This window comes from Punica granatum, chromosome 3, assembly GCF_007655135.1.
Source record: "Punica granatum isolate Tunisia-2019 chromosome 3, ASM765513v2, whole genome shotgun sequence".
NCBI lineage: Eukaryota > Viridiplantae > Streptophyta > Magnoliopsida > Myrtales > Lythraceae > Punica > Punica granatum.
The window spans coordinates 12,036,182-12,055,539 of NC_045129.1; the positions used below are offsets into that span (position 1 = coordinate 12,036,182).

Sequence of the window (19,358 nt, forward strand, 5' to 3'; positions counted from 1 at the left end):
TTACTTGCTCGAAAATTGAGATATTCTAAGATCTGTCTGAGGATGTCGTGCCAAGTCAACACACCTCATAGCAGCGTATAAGAAAGCTATAACCTGTAATGTTTTACCCAGGCCCATGGTATGTGCTAGAATGCAACCAAGACCTTTATCTCCAGATTTTACTTTCCCAATTGACTGTACTATATTTTCCCACATAAATCTGATCCCTGTCACTTGATGAGTTTTCAACTTTGCCGAAATGCTAGGAGGAACCCTTACAGCTACTTCATCCCTTTCTCCAACGACATTTACAATATTACCTCTGATGGCATCGCCAAGCACATCAATACCGGCTCCCTCAAGAGCACTCCAATCTGAGATTGTAGAGTTCACTGCAGTTGACTTTGCAGAGAATTGCTGTTGCAGAGATCTAAGGCTTTCTTGACGTTCCTTTTCGAGAGCAATTTTTCTTTTGGTTTCTTCCCCTAATTCAACATCATCAAGTATTCTTCGAATTTTCCTTTTACGCTTCTTCTTTGACCTGGTTGCAGCATCAATGCCTGAATCTGATGTGTATGAATCAGAACCAGAGCTGGACAATTCAGCATATTCAGATCGCATGGCTCCATCCAATTTTAGTGTTAAGCTCTGCAAAACACTAGGAGTGCAGCAACAACATTGCCAGCCCAAGGTTTGGACCTTAGACAAGAATTCTTCACCAAGATTTCTCTCGATACAGGTTGTGCAAAATAAATGATTGCATGATTTACAGTTTACTAACTCGCTGCTTCAGTCGTACCATCCACAATAGCACTCCGAGCACTCGGAATCCTTCACATTAATCTTACATTTGCAACTTATGCATACAATCACCTTCAGTAGAGGGTGCGGATGCACTTTTTCAGTCTCTTCACCACAGGCAGTGCAACGAAATTTACCCTTCACTTGCATTGTTGTTTCATCTCCTGAAACATCGGTCAACTTATTGGCATCATCCTTTACCGTCTCGGCCTCATCAGCATCTTCAACACTCACAGACCGGCTCCTTTTATTGTTAGCATTTAGATCCTCATCCTCCTCCTTCATTCGCTTAGAGCCCCTAGTTTCAATTAAATCCGGCAAAGTAACGTCTGCAGGACCCACTGGAGATGCATCCTCCATGCGCATATCCTCATTTTGAATATCTCGCCCATCTGAGTTACCGGTATCTAGATCAACAACACTCTTCTTTGACACCCTGCTTCAGTCTCTTCTTGTGCCGCCTTCTTTTCAAATGAAGTTGAAGTTTACGGTCAAGGTTCGCATCTTCCTCTTCTTTAACCTTTTTGAAATTTCCCTTCTCATCGACTCCAGGAAACTTCAGTCCCATTTCAACTGCTTGCTGTGGAGTGCTGGCCAAATAAACAGAAGCCCAATGCTTGGTACCAAATGAAGCAGCGCTTTCTGATGCGCCACCCTCAGAAAATATTTTGTTCAACGAAGACCAATCTTCAGTCAGGTTATCGGCCATATCCTCTTTGCTTTCTTCACTAGCAATTTTTTTCTGAAGTAAACCACTTGCACCCTCCTCCAACACTCGACCATGTTTCCTTCTTAAAGGCTTGATGCTTTGAAGATGCTTCTCAGCCTCGACCACCAACTCTGTGACTTCCCCAGTAACTTGAGATCCAACCCAATGGGTCCTCTTTTTCCATGCTTCAGTCGAACAGTCATTTGGAGCCTGGCTCTCTATCCATTTAAAAAGACTTGGTAACTCTATACCGGCGCCATCAAGTTGTTCCGAGGATGAAGCCAACACATTTGAATCATCAACAGTTCAGCATCGGACAATTCTCTGGAAATAAACTTGCCATTAAAGAACTCTAACGCACCAGAGCTACTCAATTCACCCTACAATTTGTCAGTGTTTCCCCTATCCTCCTCCCCCTTGTCAAACTTGGGCTCTCCATCACCTCCCGCTACAAAAAATGCGTCATCAGAGGGATCCTCTTCGGAAAACAAAGTCGCGTCCCCTTCAGAATTGAAATCATACTCGATTTCCTCCAAGTTCGCAACCGAATTAGGGACTCGTCTACGCCTTGGGTCGACCTCCTACTGAGCCTCCATCAGCGCTCCCATCCTTTCGGCTAGGCGATCCACAATCACATCCAACCTACACTCCAATCGGGTATCAATGATCTGCTTGATCCTCCGATCCAACTCGTCCTCCTCCGCATCACGACGTTGATTAATCGCTCTTCGGGGCGGCATCACTAATCCAAGAATGAACGCAGCTTTGATACTAACTGTCGCAGCGTACGCACACAGAACGTGTCACAGAACCGTTGATTCCGCAGAATACCGAAACTACGACCTTCAATCCCTATTGATTCTTTGAATTCCTAGGAAATTGACATCCAACTCGAATCAAATCCGAGAATTGGGCAAAAAACGAAAGATCCAATTTTTATTAATTGATCAAAAAACAACTACTATAACCTAGGGTTTTACAAAGTTTAAATAGGAATTAAAACGCCTAAATTGCACGAAAGACATAAACTATTCCTAAAATTGCAAAAACGCCCAAATAATATTAAAATGCCCTTTTAGGCCCTAAATGATGAAATTCGCCTTAAATCTCGTCATTTCACAGCCAAAGGCAGTGAATTGTGCTCCGAAGGCCGTTTCCCTTGAGACAGGGTCGTCAAAACCTATTTTTCTTTAGATACCGATTTGTTATGTCGTCTGCCGCATCAGAACTTAACATCTGTGGCGGAACCTTAAAATTTGTCCCAAGATTGCATGCCTAAAAGAACTGTCCAACCATGTGTTAATGTTGGATTTCCGGGGACACTTCTACTCGTATCATACATAGGTTTCGAGGAAGAAGTGCGTGCTCGCCATCCTCTCTCCTTGAGGAGGAACCCTTTCGAGGCTGAGGTTAGGCCGGGTTCCTTTGCGTGCGAAAGAAATTCAAGATTATACATTACGATATCTTCATTCGTAAAAGTAAAGTACCACATGAGCCCAAGAATGACTGTAGACTTGATTAAGTGAACCAGTGCAACAGCACTCGTATTAAGTTCCAAAAGCCCCTTACATCCGATAGATTCCGACCCCAACAAGGGTTAGATCTTCCGTCTCAGGAGGCCGGTGTAGGAAGGAAAAATATTAGTTGAATAATAACCAATCGGAATGTTTGTAAGTGGAAATCTATGGGCTCGTTGTGCGGCCATTTTCCCACTTTCAAGCATTTTAATTGGGTGTTACACACCCAAGTGTAGATTAAGGCTTCTATTAAGCCCACAGAAGGCCCATCTAGGTGCTGCTTGAAATGCGACAAAAACTTAAAAATCATACTAACAAGGGTTTATTAGTCGTGTGGGCTGCACGAGTTATTCAATTTGGCCATCTAACAGTACTTTTTAGCTGACTTTCAAATTATGTCTCGCCATTGACCATTAAATACGTACCAACATATGTGCACACAAACTTTGTAAGTTTGTATAATGGCATAAATGCCTCGGACACTCCATTTGGGGAGCAAACAACATTGAGTTTCACGGGATTAGAGTCACCATGGTAATCCAAAGAAAATTTAGAGCAAACAAATACTTCTTGACAACTCTTGTTAGACATAATGATCCATTTGGAAATAGATAATTTCATGGAAGAAGTCCCAAAAGACGATAGAGCCATATTGAAATTAAGGATATAATCTCGATTTGTAAGCTTGATGATGATCATAGAAAGAAGGAGATCTCGACTTGTAAGCTTGATGATGATCACCTGCATCCCTATTGGAGAGGAGCTGCTGCATCAATGCGCATGCAGTACATGAAACGGGAACAAAAAAATGGTAAGCAACTTCAATTCACGTAAGGAAGAGAATACATGTTGTCTCGAGAAGCGCACTCCTTAGGATCCTTAGCAGGAGGAATAACATTTAATACTCGATTTACCATAATACCGAAAGCAATATCTCCCATAATTGTTTTTATTTAAAAAGAAGTTGTTTCTTGTGAAGACAAACTTCTTTTATTTCATAAATGAAAATTTATGACTACGGCAATCATATACACCAAAAATTTTAATCTTGTTAGATAACAATATCAAAAGGTCTTTTACAAATTGTTGGAAAAGATGGTAGTCTTAGATTTAAGGAATGAAGAAAATCCCTTCAAGCCTCAATCCAGTGCTTGCAGCTAAGTGCATGGAGAGTTTTTTTTTTCCCTTTATTTTTGGATGATCAAGTGTGTATGGAGAATTTGAGCATACAAGAGTATACAGATTCAGGAAATATGAACTATCAATTCCACCCACCACCTCCTAGTCGAAGTCAGCGATGATATTTGAGGACTGAAGTAAGGAGATTTCGACCAATCGGTGGTGGCCACCTCCCAAAACTCGAAAAAAGAAAGACAGAATGCACATCTCTTTCTAAATTTATTAGGGTCTCATCGTTGGCCAGTAGCCTAGCTAAGTTCCATCCTTAATCTCGTCATTTCCAATATGTGCAGTGAAATTTTTTTAAAAGAATATACATATTTAATAACCAAAGTTGAATTTTCTATATTTTTTTAATCAGCTTGCAAATGGTAAAATTTGATGTCATAAAACTCCTAAGGAAGTACATTAAATTTTAAGTTACCCCTCTGCTTTATAATCTAGTGTACCTATAGGGTTTATAGCCGGGGCAATTTTTACAATTAAACTTACAAATGCCACAACAATTTCTGATTTTTTGACTACAATGTTCTCATTTCCCTCTTACATTTTTTTGTGATATTACTAAAAAATAAGAGAAATTGAGGAATCCTATTGACATGTGACATTACCACGTAGTATACCCGTTACATATAAAACTTTCTCCCTTATAACTGTTAGAGATATTATCAGGTTATTAAGGAAATAGAATATTTTCAAAATAAGATCGTATTGATCAGTTAGGTAGTTAATATTCTTAGGACATATTCTTAGGATTTTCTAGATCTGCTTTCGATAACATTCAGTATCTTTAATATTTATCTCTAGATTCCTATGGCCTATGAATATGCGCATTCTTCATGATTTTTATTGAGTCGTTCTATTTAATCAATATATATTTTATTTGCCTTATGGCCACCGCATATCCTTTGTATCTCTACTCTCCCCTATCAATTATATGAAATTCGTCATTGTATCAGAGCGGAACAATGGCACTGGATGATGATGACTAAGACAACAACAATGGACCTTTGAAGGCAAAAAGGTGAAAGTCAATATTTTCCAGCCTCTGAATCCAAGATGCTCAAAGCCATTTTACTCGACCTTTGAAGGCAAAAGTCTCGAGTTGATTGTTACATTATTCCTCGACCTCTGAAGCCAAGGAGCTCAAGTCGATTTCTCGATGATTATTGGGCAAGTAACTCAAGTCAATCCATGCTAGTTATCTGCTATTCAAAGAAGCTCATGTCGTCGTCAAACTCGTCTCTATATGCAAGACGAACATTTCACTGCGCTACATGCTCATATTGAAGGGGAGTGTTAGAGATGTTAGGTTATCAAGGAAATAGAATATTTTCAAAATAAGATCGTATCGATCAATTAGGTAGTTAAAATACGTAGAAAATATTCATAGAATTTTCTAGATCTGATTTTGATATTATTAAGTATGTTTGATATTTATTTTTAGATTCCTTGTGGCCTATAATTAGGCACATTCTCTATGATATTTGTTGAGTTGTTCTATTTAATCAATATATATTTTATTCATGTGGTTTTGGCCTTATGGCCAACATGTATCCATGTCATCCCTACTCTCCCCTATCAATTATATGAAATTCGTCACATGATTTTCTCTTCCATCCAATTTCTTTTCCTATTTTACTCTACAAATCATGTTCTCTCTTAAGTTTGTAATCTTTAAGTTCTTCTTCTATCTTATCTTCTTTCTCCTTCCTTCAACCCTTTTATATCTTCCCACTGTTAACGAACATGCGGGTAACATCTTAAATAATTCAATTAACATATCAACTCATTCGGTTAGAGATATTTTTAAGTTAGAATGTATTGTCTTTGGAAAATGGGAGAAAGATTTTTTTGGTCATATAAATTTGGCCTTTAGTCAATTCTAGTCATATAAATTTTAAAAATGCCGAATCAGTCTTATATATATATATATATATATATGTTCCGTAAGGTAATTTTGGTCCATTCCTTAATGGGACGGTAACGGATGTTGATGTTGACACTAATACCGTTAAATAACGCCACATGGCAATTTCTTATTGGCGGAAAATTTAAAATTTAAAATAAAAATCGAAACACAAAAAAAATTGAAAAATTAATAAAAAATAAATTTTAAAACAGAAAATTTAAAATTTAAAAATAAATAAAATAAAAGGAGAGACCCAGCACCTGTCGGTGAAATCTAAGGTTGCCGACGACCTCATCCAGGGGGTGGGGCGCTGCTGGGGCCCCGACCCCCGAAACGCGCCCGTGATTACCTCAAATCTTGGGCGCGATTTCAGGGGTAGGGGTAGCGACTGGCCCTTACCCTCGGAGACGAGTGACCCAACCCCGACAAGGTGTTGGGTCTATTTATTTTTTTTAATTTTCTACTTTAAATTTTATTTTTATTATTTTATTTTTATTTATTATTTTCTTTTAAAATTTTAAATTTTCAACAAATAAGAAATTGTCACGTGGCCTTATTTAACAGTGTCAGTGTTCACGATAGCATCTGTTACCGTCCCGTCACGAAATGGACCAAAATTTCCTTACGAAGCAAACATATGAGACTGATTCGGCACTTTTAAAACTTATATGACTAAAATTGACTGAATATCAAACTTATATGACCAAGATATCATTCTCCCCTTTGAAAATATATATTTTAGATTGTAAAATAGAACTTTATCTGATTTTTCTACATAATTTTGTTTTGTTTATTGTATACAATCTCTATCAATTTAACAAGTTCTCAACATGCTTCATTGTTTCTTATGCAGTCTTCTGGATTAAATTTTAATTGGACAATATTATGATACCTATCTCTATATAAATGTCACTGATGATGTACAGTTCTATCAAGAATTACATTTTTAATCATATCTTATTTTTATCCATCAATATTTTGAATAGATCATTACAAATAGGATGGGTAGTGCTAGCGTCTTCTTGTCGAATGTATCAAATAACTAGAAAAAGCTTTAATTATTATAACTAGACTTGAAGCCCGCGCTTGTGATTTTTTTTGTTAATTTTTCGTAAATAAATAAATATAATCTTTATGTTTTTATGACTTTTATGTTTATGACTTGTATGTAGTATTATATATTAGTAGACATAACATTGATTGAGAGTATAAATTTGTTATTATTATATGTTACTTTTTTAATAGAAACTTTTAAATTTATTTGTAATATAATTGTATAGATGGTTTTATTTATTTTTCATAGAAATTTATTCAGAAACAATATACAGTATAATGCTAAATCCAATATAACTTCCCATATGAATAGTTATATTAAATAATACATATTTCATGTATCAATATTATAAAAATAGGGCAATTTGTATATTTTGTAGTAATAGGAGTTACATATTTGCAACTCTTATCTTAAAAGTTCCATATCCATATAACATATTGGACATAGTAATAGGAGTTATAAGGGGGAGCCCCTTGATCCGATCCCACTCTCGGTGACCATCCAACCCCTCAGCGTTATTTTGTTGGGGTTTAATTGATTTATTTTGTTTAATTTATCATTTTTCTTTTACTTTTTAAATAATTTTAATTTGCAACCACTGATAAATTACTACGTAGGCAAAATTTACGCTGTCAAGTCCACATTAAAAATGTCTTTTTGCAAAAATAAAATATGAAAAAAGCATAATAAAAATAAGAAAAGTTGAATGAAAAGTTTTGAACACAAGACAATTAATATAACTCACCATGTTTCTATCACTACAATACTAATAAACTTATGCTCATCTCTTACAATCTTTAATTTTTTTATTAATTATTTTTGATGGGTTATTAAATTGAAGAAGATGAATGAAAAGTAAGCATAACAAGAAATTGAAAATATATCTGCGTCCAATGCACTTCCCTAGTCATCAAAGAAAAATAAAAGCCGTAAATCGCCAATAAGAAGAGTAAAGATAACATATTGTACTATCCATATATATAAATATATAAATATAAGTAAAATTGACTCCTACACCATTAAATACTTCCTCATTAATAGAACAAAATTATTAACATAATTTATTTAAAAGATTAATAGAGATTATTTGAAATAATTCATATATTTCATACATAACATTTCTTATTGTAATATACGAACTTATTGCAATATAAAAATAACAATTGAATTTATGAAATAAGGATGCCATAAAACTTATATTTAAAAAATATGTATTCGGATTTGTGTAAAAATGTAATATACAATGATGAAATAGAACACAATACACAATAATTGAGTTCCGTACTTGAAATTATTTATCGAACCATTCAAAAGTAGTCTAACTTTATTAATTCGCTACCGTATGAAACATAAAATTATCATTGAAAATATTTTTCCATGTTAATAAGTAAATATATTTTTCAAAAATCAAACTAATTATTATAAGAAATGATATATATGTTTTTGTATTAAAAAGAACACACACACACACGTATATATACAATGGAAATGATATGATCCTATAGAAGAAAAACCTATGACACAACATTATGAATTGAAGCTCATAAATAAAATAAAAATAAAATTTAAAAATGCGGATCTCCTAAACAAGATTTTAAAAGGCACCAAATAATTTTTTAGCCTAATTACAAAACTTAATATATGCGACAGATCTACAATAATAATTAATTTAAAAAATGACACATATAATTGAAATAATTAATTTCAAATTATTATTATTATTATTATTATTATTATTATTATTAACTTACTCTAATCCATAGCAAAAAAAACTATTGAAGATTAATATTTGAAAATTAATAATTAATAATTAATAATTATTTTTAATAACAGAATCGGTGTTTCTGAATGTAATTAATTACAATAGTAAATTATATAGAAATATATGCGTCACGACTCGAAATTTCAGCAAAGTTTCCCCTATATTTCCTCGATATCCAATATCACATAAACTATTCATATAAAACATAATTTCCACAATTCCAAAAAACATACAACCAATCCAGCAAACTCTAATAAGTGTATACTTCTCAAGAGAGTACTTTTTTCTCAACCACATCAATAAACCAACTAAACCAAAAATTTCAGGTTCAAATACATTCTATACAAAAAGATTACTTATCAAGTAACTAAGTTCCCTACTTGGTCCTCCAAGCTGATCCCCGATATCCAAAAAGTTCTCCTATACTGCTAGTCTAGCTCCTAGATTATCGGAAAAATATATGGGGAATGTGAGCCGCATCTCAATAAGCACTATATCCCAAAGAAAAATGAATTATTATTAAATAAATATTTAATTGCAAATAATCAAATATTCAAATAAATAATATAATCACATTCAATCCAATCATCAACTCACTCGCACACATATACGGTATTTATATACATATACAAACTATAATAATAATTACATCCAATATAGTAACTAAATTTAAGTCCTACAAATAAATACACACAACTCTTCCAACTATTTCCCTAATATCCAATATCACATAGATATCAAATATCTATTCATTAGCATTCCATAACAACCCACAACACAATTACTTGACTGATCAAACTCTGACAACAACACGGCTTTCACAAAACAACTTCAGATAATCTCAACAATCATCACATCTCCAGCAATACAACCAATCAATATAGCTATAGGGTTGCATTCCCTCACAATAGAGGTATGACGGTACCGTGACCCTTCACATCTCATTCATATCATCCTCAACTCCCAATATCCATGTCTCATAAACGGGGGTCGCCGATTAACCTCGTGGTAAAAGTTCACCTCAATTTATATTCCATCAGGTCCAGCAGCTGATCAAGCCCATTTTATAATCTGTCGAGTCCAGCAGACCCATGGCTATAGTTAAACAACACCACGAGCATAATCAATTGCAATCATGCCATCTCATCTCATATATCATCATACACAAAAACAATCCTAATCACATTACAATGGCAGCATGTTATCATTACATATCTCATATACAATCAGCATACACAATCACACTGCATATCTCAAATCAAAATAAAACATAAAAGGGCAATATCTCTTAAATCAATTCACATAACATAGCAATGCCGATTTCTTAATCTCTAACTATCACAATATTCTTCTTAAATAATTTATATAACTATATTACATCATTTTATAAGGGAATAAAGTACTCACGTAACATATATATATATAATTTCACAATGGAATAAAGTACTCACCGACAACTCCAAGAAAGATAGGTCACTGGGTCAAACCGCCAAAGTGCAAGAATTCAATCTCCTCAATCCCTATGATTTGCAAATATAAATTTAGAGAACAATTAACACAACACCATTACGGCTTCCTATACCTGCTACAATCTTCTTTAGAACCTATTATTTCCAATAAGTCCTGATTTATATTATATTCATTATGTTCATTTCTCATCTATGTCAAAAACTACTTAAACAATCTCCATAATTCCCATTTAAATAACCTTGATTGTTCTTGTCAATTTCTAAATGAGAGATTCATAAAAGACCAAAAATATATAATCACAATAATAGCAACAACCATATAATACTCTATACAAGAAATCCGACATCATGAAACTCAAGACAGCAAAGCATAATCTCCTAGCATTGCCTGCCCAATATTATTTATAAAAATTTATAATAACTTTTCTAAGCTAAATACTAACTTAGAATGTTGATAATCCAAAAATAGGTATAATGTTTTAGTGGCCACATCCAAATACACAGATAAAGACAACAGTAGATCATCCCCCACCAGTCTCACAACCCATGTGGATATCTAGCTCTTCACACTTCCATTACTTCCATCTCACAATATAGCAAAGCACATACGAGCAACAACTTTAATGAAAAATCAACTCTCAGTACAACCACTAAATCAGCAAGCACTTAAATCTTTCCTTATAACCATCAGTTGGGCTTCGACATAAACTCATTTACTAATGATATTTAGCTTGCTCTGTTGTCTTTACCATCAACCAAAAACAGCAAAAATCAGAAAATATGATATATAAACATATAATCATCAAGCATATATCACTACAAATACCCTAAGGCGAAATTAAATCCCAAAACAGGAACAAAACCTCATTTAATTTCGTTTTTCAGCGCATAGCATAATATAATAGTCCAATAATATAAGTACACAACAAAGCATCATAAAATTCCTTAATGCAGCACCCAAGACTATAAAATATAACTCAATCAATCAAACAATATATCCAATAGCAATTGGAGAAGCCGAACACTTGAATTCAATATCAATAACCGAAACCCTAGCCAACTCACTAATAGTTCATTCCTCGAGTTATTCGATCAATAGGTCATAACTTAACTAAGCTGAAATCAATCAAATTAAATCTTAATTTGCTTGTAAACCTGATTAATAGAAATACCTAAGCCATAAACAACTGACCCACATCAAATTCCACATCACTAGTCGAAACCCCAACCGAGCTAGAACGAAGAAAAACTAGCTCAATCCGCATCTAGACTAATGAATAAGAACGTCTATGGTCAGAAGAGTCAACTTACTACAAGAACCCGAGCCTAGCCTTCCTCTCCTGCTTCGTTTCTTCCTCAACTCGCTATGTTTTGTCTCTCTTTTCTCTCATCCTCTGTTTCTCTATTTTCTCCAACTCAAAAGAGAGCAAGGAAAGTAAGAAGAAAGAAAAGAAATGGCGGTGGAAAATGGGGTGTTCTCAAGACCACGTGGACCCCATGCCACCTCTTCTTCTTCTTCTTCTTTTTCCTAGCCACATAAACATATAATATATCATATGCACATATAAGTATATTTATGTATATGTGTAAGTGTACATGTTTAAAAAATTAATTACTGGGTCTCACAATCTCCCCCACTAATAAAAATTTCATCATTGAAATTTGTTTTTGCGTTACCAGAAAAGTTAGAGAATTAAGGATTTGAATTTTCCAAGAACCTTCATAGGCCACCAAGCTTCCGCTGAGCCACTATAATAAATCAGATGATTTGAGCCCAATTCTTGTAGAATATTCAAATCACTATCTCGAAAGCAACCGCAATTCAAATAAGTTGACCAGCACTTAATTGCACCTTTCAATGTAGAACAATTCTCAAGGCTTCTAGCAAAGAGAAATAAATACCTGTAAGATTCCCAAGCCTGAATATCGAAAATTATGTCCAAAACCTAATCAATAGAATTCCTGCCATGTGGCTAGGATATACAAACTGAAATAAACTCCAATCTGCCATGAGTGATCAAAAGATTGATATATATCTCTACTAATAGTAGAATTGGCCAGTCTCAATCTCATAGCTTTTCCAGTGGAATAATTGTTCATGCCAAAATAGGATGCTTAGAGCAATAATTTAGAATACCAAAAACCCATGCTGAACTTATATGATGATGCCAGACTAAAAATATGAAGCTAAGCAACAATAGAATCCCAATAGCGACAATGAAAATCAAGTAAGATCATGTTTAGTAAACAGAGCAACAATTCTCTCGATCCTGATTTGTGAAGAATCTGAGATGCATCTCGACTCTGATACTTAACTGAATTCAATACCCGTTTGAAGCTCGAAGAATAACTGATCCTAACTCTGATTTAATGAGAAACTTGAACAATGGGGAACCCAAGGTGCTTCCCTCTACCCAAATCTTAATAGTATTATAATAATTATATAGATAGATTTCGAAAAGTATACTTAAGTCCCAAGCTTATTCTTTAACCAAGCACAAAGAAATTAATGAACATCAACCTCTGAAAAATCTTACTAATATGTCAACAAAATATTAAAAGTTTCTCATAAGCAAATCGAGCAAATAAGGCCGAAACTAATCGAATAACTAACATAGCAACTAAACAAGGAAATCACAATTAAAGCTCAGCCACATCTGCTTCCAATTCAATTCACCTTTGTTCTGAAACTCCAATTTAGATCTTGTCTTTCACTTCTCCAAGTTGGTAACCTACTAAGTCAGTCTGTGAACAAGTCCCTCTCTTATCTAGTTCAGAAAGTGAAATTCCAGCGAATTAACTATTTACTTTCCGATTTAGTTCTTTGATTTGCTCAAAGAATTGCAACAACTCCTATAAAACCTGATATGCAAAACCTAATTGTTTAATAATGTTTCTAATCCTCAACTACTTAGTACCAATTTCCCTATCGTGCAGTGTATATGTAAATTTCAACAAGCACCGCCTAAGCCCATGCTTATTCACTAAAAAATCCAAAGCATAAACAACTCAAATGTTTAACGAGCATGGAATTCAAAGAAATCAAATCAAAATCTACACAATTATCAAAAAAAAATCTCGGGGATCAAGACTCAACTTAAGTCTATAGGATCTCCTAACCTATGCTCTGATACCAAAATTGTCACCACCCGAAATTTCAACAGAGTTTTCCATGTATTTCCTTGATATCCAATATCACAAAAACTATTCATATAAAACCTGTTTTCTACAACTCCAAAAAACATATAACCAATCTAACACACTCGAATAAGTATATACTTCTCAAGAGAATACTTTTTCTCAACCACTTCATTAAACTAACTAAACCAAAAATTTCAAGTCGTAACATATTCAAATATATTCTATACAAAAAGATTACTTATCAAGTAACTAAGTTCCCTACCTAGTCCTCCGAGCTAATCCCCGATGTCCAAAAAGTTCTCCTATGTAGAGTGTAAACTGCATCTCAGTGAGTACTATATTCCAAAGCAAAATGAATTATTATTAAATAAATATTTAATTGCAAATAACCAAATATTCAAATAAATAATACAATCACATCCAATCTAACCATCAGCTCACCCGCACACATATATGGTGTATATATATACATACAAACACTATAATAATAATTATATCCAATATAGTAACTAAATTTAAGTCCTACTAACAAATACACCCAACTCTTCCAACAATTTTCCTAATATCCAATATCACGTAGACATCAAATATCCATTCATTAGCATTCCATAAGAACTCACAACATAATCACTTGACAGATCAAACTATAGCAACAACACCGCTTTCACAGAACAATTTCAGACGATCTTAACAATCTTCACATCTCCAGCAATCTCAACATTCATCACATATCCAACAATCATACCGGACAAACAATATACAACACAACCAATCAATCAATATAGTCATAGGATTGCATTCCCTCGCAACAGAGTTATGACGGTACCGTGACCCCGCACATCTCATTCATATCATCCTCAACTCCCAATATCCATGTCTCATAAGCGGGGGCCGCCTATTAACCTCTAGCGGTAAGAGTTGACCTCAATTTATATTTTGTCAGGTCCAATGGCCGATATGGCCCCTTTATCTATTCTGCGGGGTCCAGCGGCCAATCTGGCCCCTATTTATATCCCTCTGGACCCGACGGAATAGAAAAAAGGGCCATATCAGTAGTTGGACACAGCGGAATATAATTTGAGGTCAACTCTTACCGCCATAGGTTAATACCCCGCTTATGAGACATGGATATTGGGAGTTGAGGATGATATGAATGAGATTGTGGGGTCACGATACCATCATAACTCTGTTGAAAGGGAATGCAACCATGTGGCTATATTGATTGATTGTATTGTATATTGTTTGTCTGGTATGATTGTTGGAGATGTGATGATTGTTGAGATTGTCTAAAGCTGTTATGTGAAAGTCGTGTTGTTGCTAGAGTTTGATTTGTCGAGTGATTGTGTTGTTAATTGTTATGGAACGCTAATGAATGGATATTTGATGTCTACGTGATATTGGATATTAGGAAAATTGTTGGAAGGGTTTGTGTATTTGTTAGTAAGACTTAAATTTAATTACTATATTGGATATAATAATAATAATTATTATTATAGTTTGTGTGTATATATATATATATATACCGTATATGTGTGCGGATGAGCTGATGGTTGGATGGATTTAATTGTATTATTTATTTGAATATTTGCTTATTTGCAATTAAAAATTTATTTAAAAATAATTCATTTTATTTTGGAATATAGTGCTCACTGAGATACAGCTCACACTATGCATATATTTTTTAGATAAGCTAGGAGCTAGACTAGCAGTATAAGAGAACTTTTTAGACATCGGGGATCAGCTCGGAGGACTAGGTAGGGAACTTAGCTTCTTGATAAGTAATCTTTTTGTATATAATGTATTTGAATATGTTACGACTTAAAATTTTTGGTTTAGTTGGTTTAGTGATATGGTTTAGAAAAAGTACTCTCTTGAGAAGTATATACTTATTAGAGCTTGTTGGATTGGTTGTATATTTTTTAAAGTCATGGAAAGCAGGTTTTATATAAATAGTTTATGTGATATTGGATATCGAGGAAATATAGGGAAAACTCTGCTGAAATTTGGGTCGTGACAATTTCAAATACATTATATACAAAAAGATTACTTATCAAGTAACTAAATTCCCTACCTAGTCCTCCGAATTGACTCCCGATGTCCAAAAAGTTCTCTTATACTGCTAGTCTAGCTCCTAACTTATCTGAAAAATATATGCAAAGTGTAAACTGCATCTCAGTGAGTTCTATATTCCTAAGCAAAATGAATTATTATTAAAAAAATATTCAATTGCAAATAATGAAATATTCAAATAAATAATACAATCACATCCAATCCAACAATCAACTCATCCGCACACATATACAGTGTATATATGTATATACAAACTATTATAATAATTATATCCATTATAGTAACTAAATTTAAGTCCTACTAATAAATACACTCAACTCTTCCAATCATTTCCCTAATATCTAATATCATGTAGACATCAAATATCCATTCATTAGCGTTCCATAACAACTCACAACACAATCACTTGATAGATCAAACTCTAGCACCAACATGACTTTCACAGAATAACAGCAAACAATCTCAACAATCATCACATCTCCAACAATCTCAATAATCATCACGTCTCCAACAATCATACCAGACAAATAATATACAACACAACCAATCAATATAACCATAGGGTTGTATTCCCTCACAACAGAGTTATGACGGTACCGTGACCCCGCACATCTCATTTATATCATCCTCAACTCCCAATATTCATGTCTCATAAGCGGGGGCCGCCTATTAACCTCTGGAGGTAAGAGTTGACCTCAATTTATATTCTGTCGGATCTAGCGGCCGATCTGACCCCTATTTATATTTCGCTGGGTCCAAAGGCCGATCTGGCCCATATTTATATTATGTCGGGTCCAGCGGCCGATCAGGCCCATTTTAAAATCCACCGGGTCCAACGATCCCATGGCTATAGTTAAACAACAATACAAGCATAATCAATTGCAACCATGCCATCTCACCTTATATATCATCATACACAAACACAATCTCAATCACATTACAATAGCATCATGTTATCATCACATATCTCATACACAATCACACTGCATATGTCAAATCAAAATGAAACATAAAAGAGTAATATTTCTCAAATCAATTCACATAACATTGCAAGGCCGATTTCATAATCTCTACCTATCTCAATATTCTTCTGAAATAATTTATATAACTATAATACGTCATTTTACATGGGAATTGAGTACTCATGTAACACATATATATGTATATATCATTTCATAATGGAATGTAGTACTCACCGACAACTCTAAGAAAGATAGCTCACTGGATCGAACCTTCAGAGTACAAGAATTTGATCTCCTCGATCCCTATGATTTGCAAATATAAATTTAGAGAATAATTAACACAATACCATTACGGCTTCCTGTACTTGCCACAATCTTCTTCGGAACCTATTAGTTCTAATAGGTCCCGATTTATATCATATTCATTATGTCCATTTCTCATCTATGTCAAAAATTACTTAAACAATCTCCATAATTCCCATTTAAATAACCCTGATTGTTCTTGTCAATTTCTAGGTAAATGAGAGATTCATAAAAGACCAAAAATATTTAATCACAGTAATAGCAACAACCAGATAATACTCTATAGAAGAAATCCGACATCATGAAACTCAATACAACAAAGCATAATCTCATAGCATTGCCTACCCAATATTATTTACAAAAATTTATAATAACTTGTCTAAGCTAAATACTAACTTAGAATGTTGATAATCCAAAAATAGGTATAATGTTTTAGTGGCCACATCCAAATACACAGAGAAAGACAGCAGTAGATCATCCCCCACCAATCTCACAACCCATGTGGATATCTAGCTCTTCACACTTCCATTACTTCCATCTCACAATTTAGAAAAGCACATACGAGCAACAACTTTAATGGAAAACCAACTCTCAGTACAACCACTAAATCAGAAAGCACTTAAATCTTTCTTTATAGCCATCAGTTGGGCTTGAACATAAACTCATTTACTAATGATATATCTTTCTCTGTTGTCTTTACCATCAACCAAAAACGGCAAAAATAAGAAAATAGGATATACAAACATATAATCATCAAGCATATATCACTACAAATACCCTAAGGCGGAATTAAATCCCAAAACAGGAACAATATCCTCATTTAATTTCGTTTTTCAGCGCATAGCATAATATAATAGTCCAATAATATAAGTACACAACAAAGCATCATAAAATTCCTTAATGCAGCACCCAAGACTATAAAATATAACTCAATCAATCAAACAATATATCCAATAGCAATTGGAGAAGCCGAACACTTGAATTCAATATCAATAACCAAAACCCTAGCCAACTCACTAACAGTTCATTCCTCGAGTTATTCGATCAATAGGTCATAACTTAACTAAGCTGAAATCAATCAAATTAAACCTTAATTTGCTTGTAAACCTTATTAATAGAAATACCTAAGCCATAAACAACCGACCCACATCAAATTCCACATCACTAGTTGAAACCCCAACCGAGCTAGAACGAAGAAAAACCGGCTCAATCTGCATCTAGACTAATGAATAAGAACGTCTAAGGTGAGAAGAGTCAACTTACTACGAGAACCCGAGCCTAGCCTTCCTCTCCTGCTTCGTTTCTTCCTCAACTCGCTCTATTTGTCTTTATTTTCTCTCATCCTCGGTTTCTCAGTTTTCTCCACCTCAAAATAGAGCAAGGAAAGAAAGAAGAAAGAAAAGAATGGCGGTGGAAAACGGGGTGGTCTCAAGACCACGCGGACCCCATGCCACCTCCTCTTCTTCTTCTTCTTTTTTGCTCCAGCCACATAAACATATAATATATAATATGATCATATAAGTATATTTATGTATATGTGTATGTATACATGTTTAAAAAATTGATTACTAGGTCTCACAATATGAAAATGAACCTGCGCAACGCACGTGATAGGAAAATAGTGGGATCAGAAAATTAGGGAACCAAAAATGGGAAAAGAGATCGGATGGAAGGGAGAATAAATGAAATCAAGAACTAGGTCATAAACTTGCTTAAAAGGGAATGAGGACTTTATAGTCAAGTAACCGATATTGTTCTGAAATTAGCAAGTTTGGTTGTGAAAATAGATCAATCTTTGCATAATTATAAAATTGCTTTCTGATTTGTTCGATTTTGGGATTCTATTTAATTACTTATCGGGCCTCAAACGGCCACATAACTTATTATATATATAGTATATATATATATATTAATGTATTATGATAGTATTAGTAATTTATATACGATAAAAATTCTTTTAAAAAACTTATCTATAAAATTAATTTAATAGATTACATTTCAAAGGCAATTATTTTGCCATCCTTTTTCCTCATATATATATATATATATATTAACTCTATTATATAATAGCTTTCCGATAATTATTTGAGCTTTTATTGTATTGCATTACTTATAGAGTATTAATTACTCTTCAGGGGGCATAGTGTAGTCGCAATGCTTTCACTTAGGAATTAAGAGGTTTCAAACTCGATTTTCGCCAATTTTACTCTTATTTTAAAATTAAGTTTTTTGGCATGTGCATGGCACGAAACTTTTACTACAAATATAATTGAATTTATAATTCAAACTTTACTATTAAATTTCAATAATTTCATAAACAATATTTCTTTTTCCTATAGGAATTATGATTAATTTATATATTACTACTATATTGAAGGATGAAATCAGTAGTGTAATTTTTTCAAAATTATCATTTTTCTAATTTGATAAAAAAATCATTAAACATAAGTTTTGATGATGATTTTGTAATTATAATATGTATGCATAAGTTTTTAGGATA

The 19,358-nt window shown here is 33.8% G+C and overlaps 1 pseudogene; it reads right to left on the minus strand.

Annotated features, from left to right (window-relative positions):
• On the minus strand, window positions 1–1,795 carry LOC116200387 (annotated as a pseudogene).
• Between the last annotated feature and the right edge of the window lie 17,563 nt (window positions 1,796–19,358).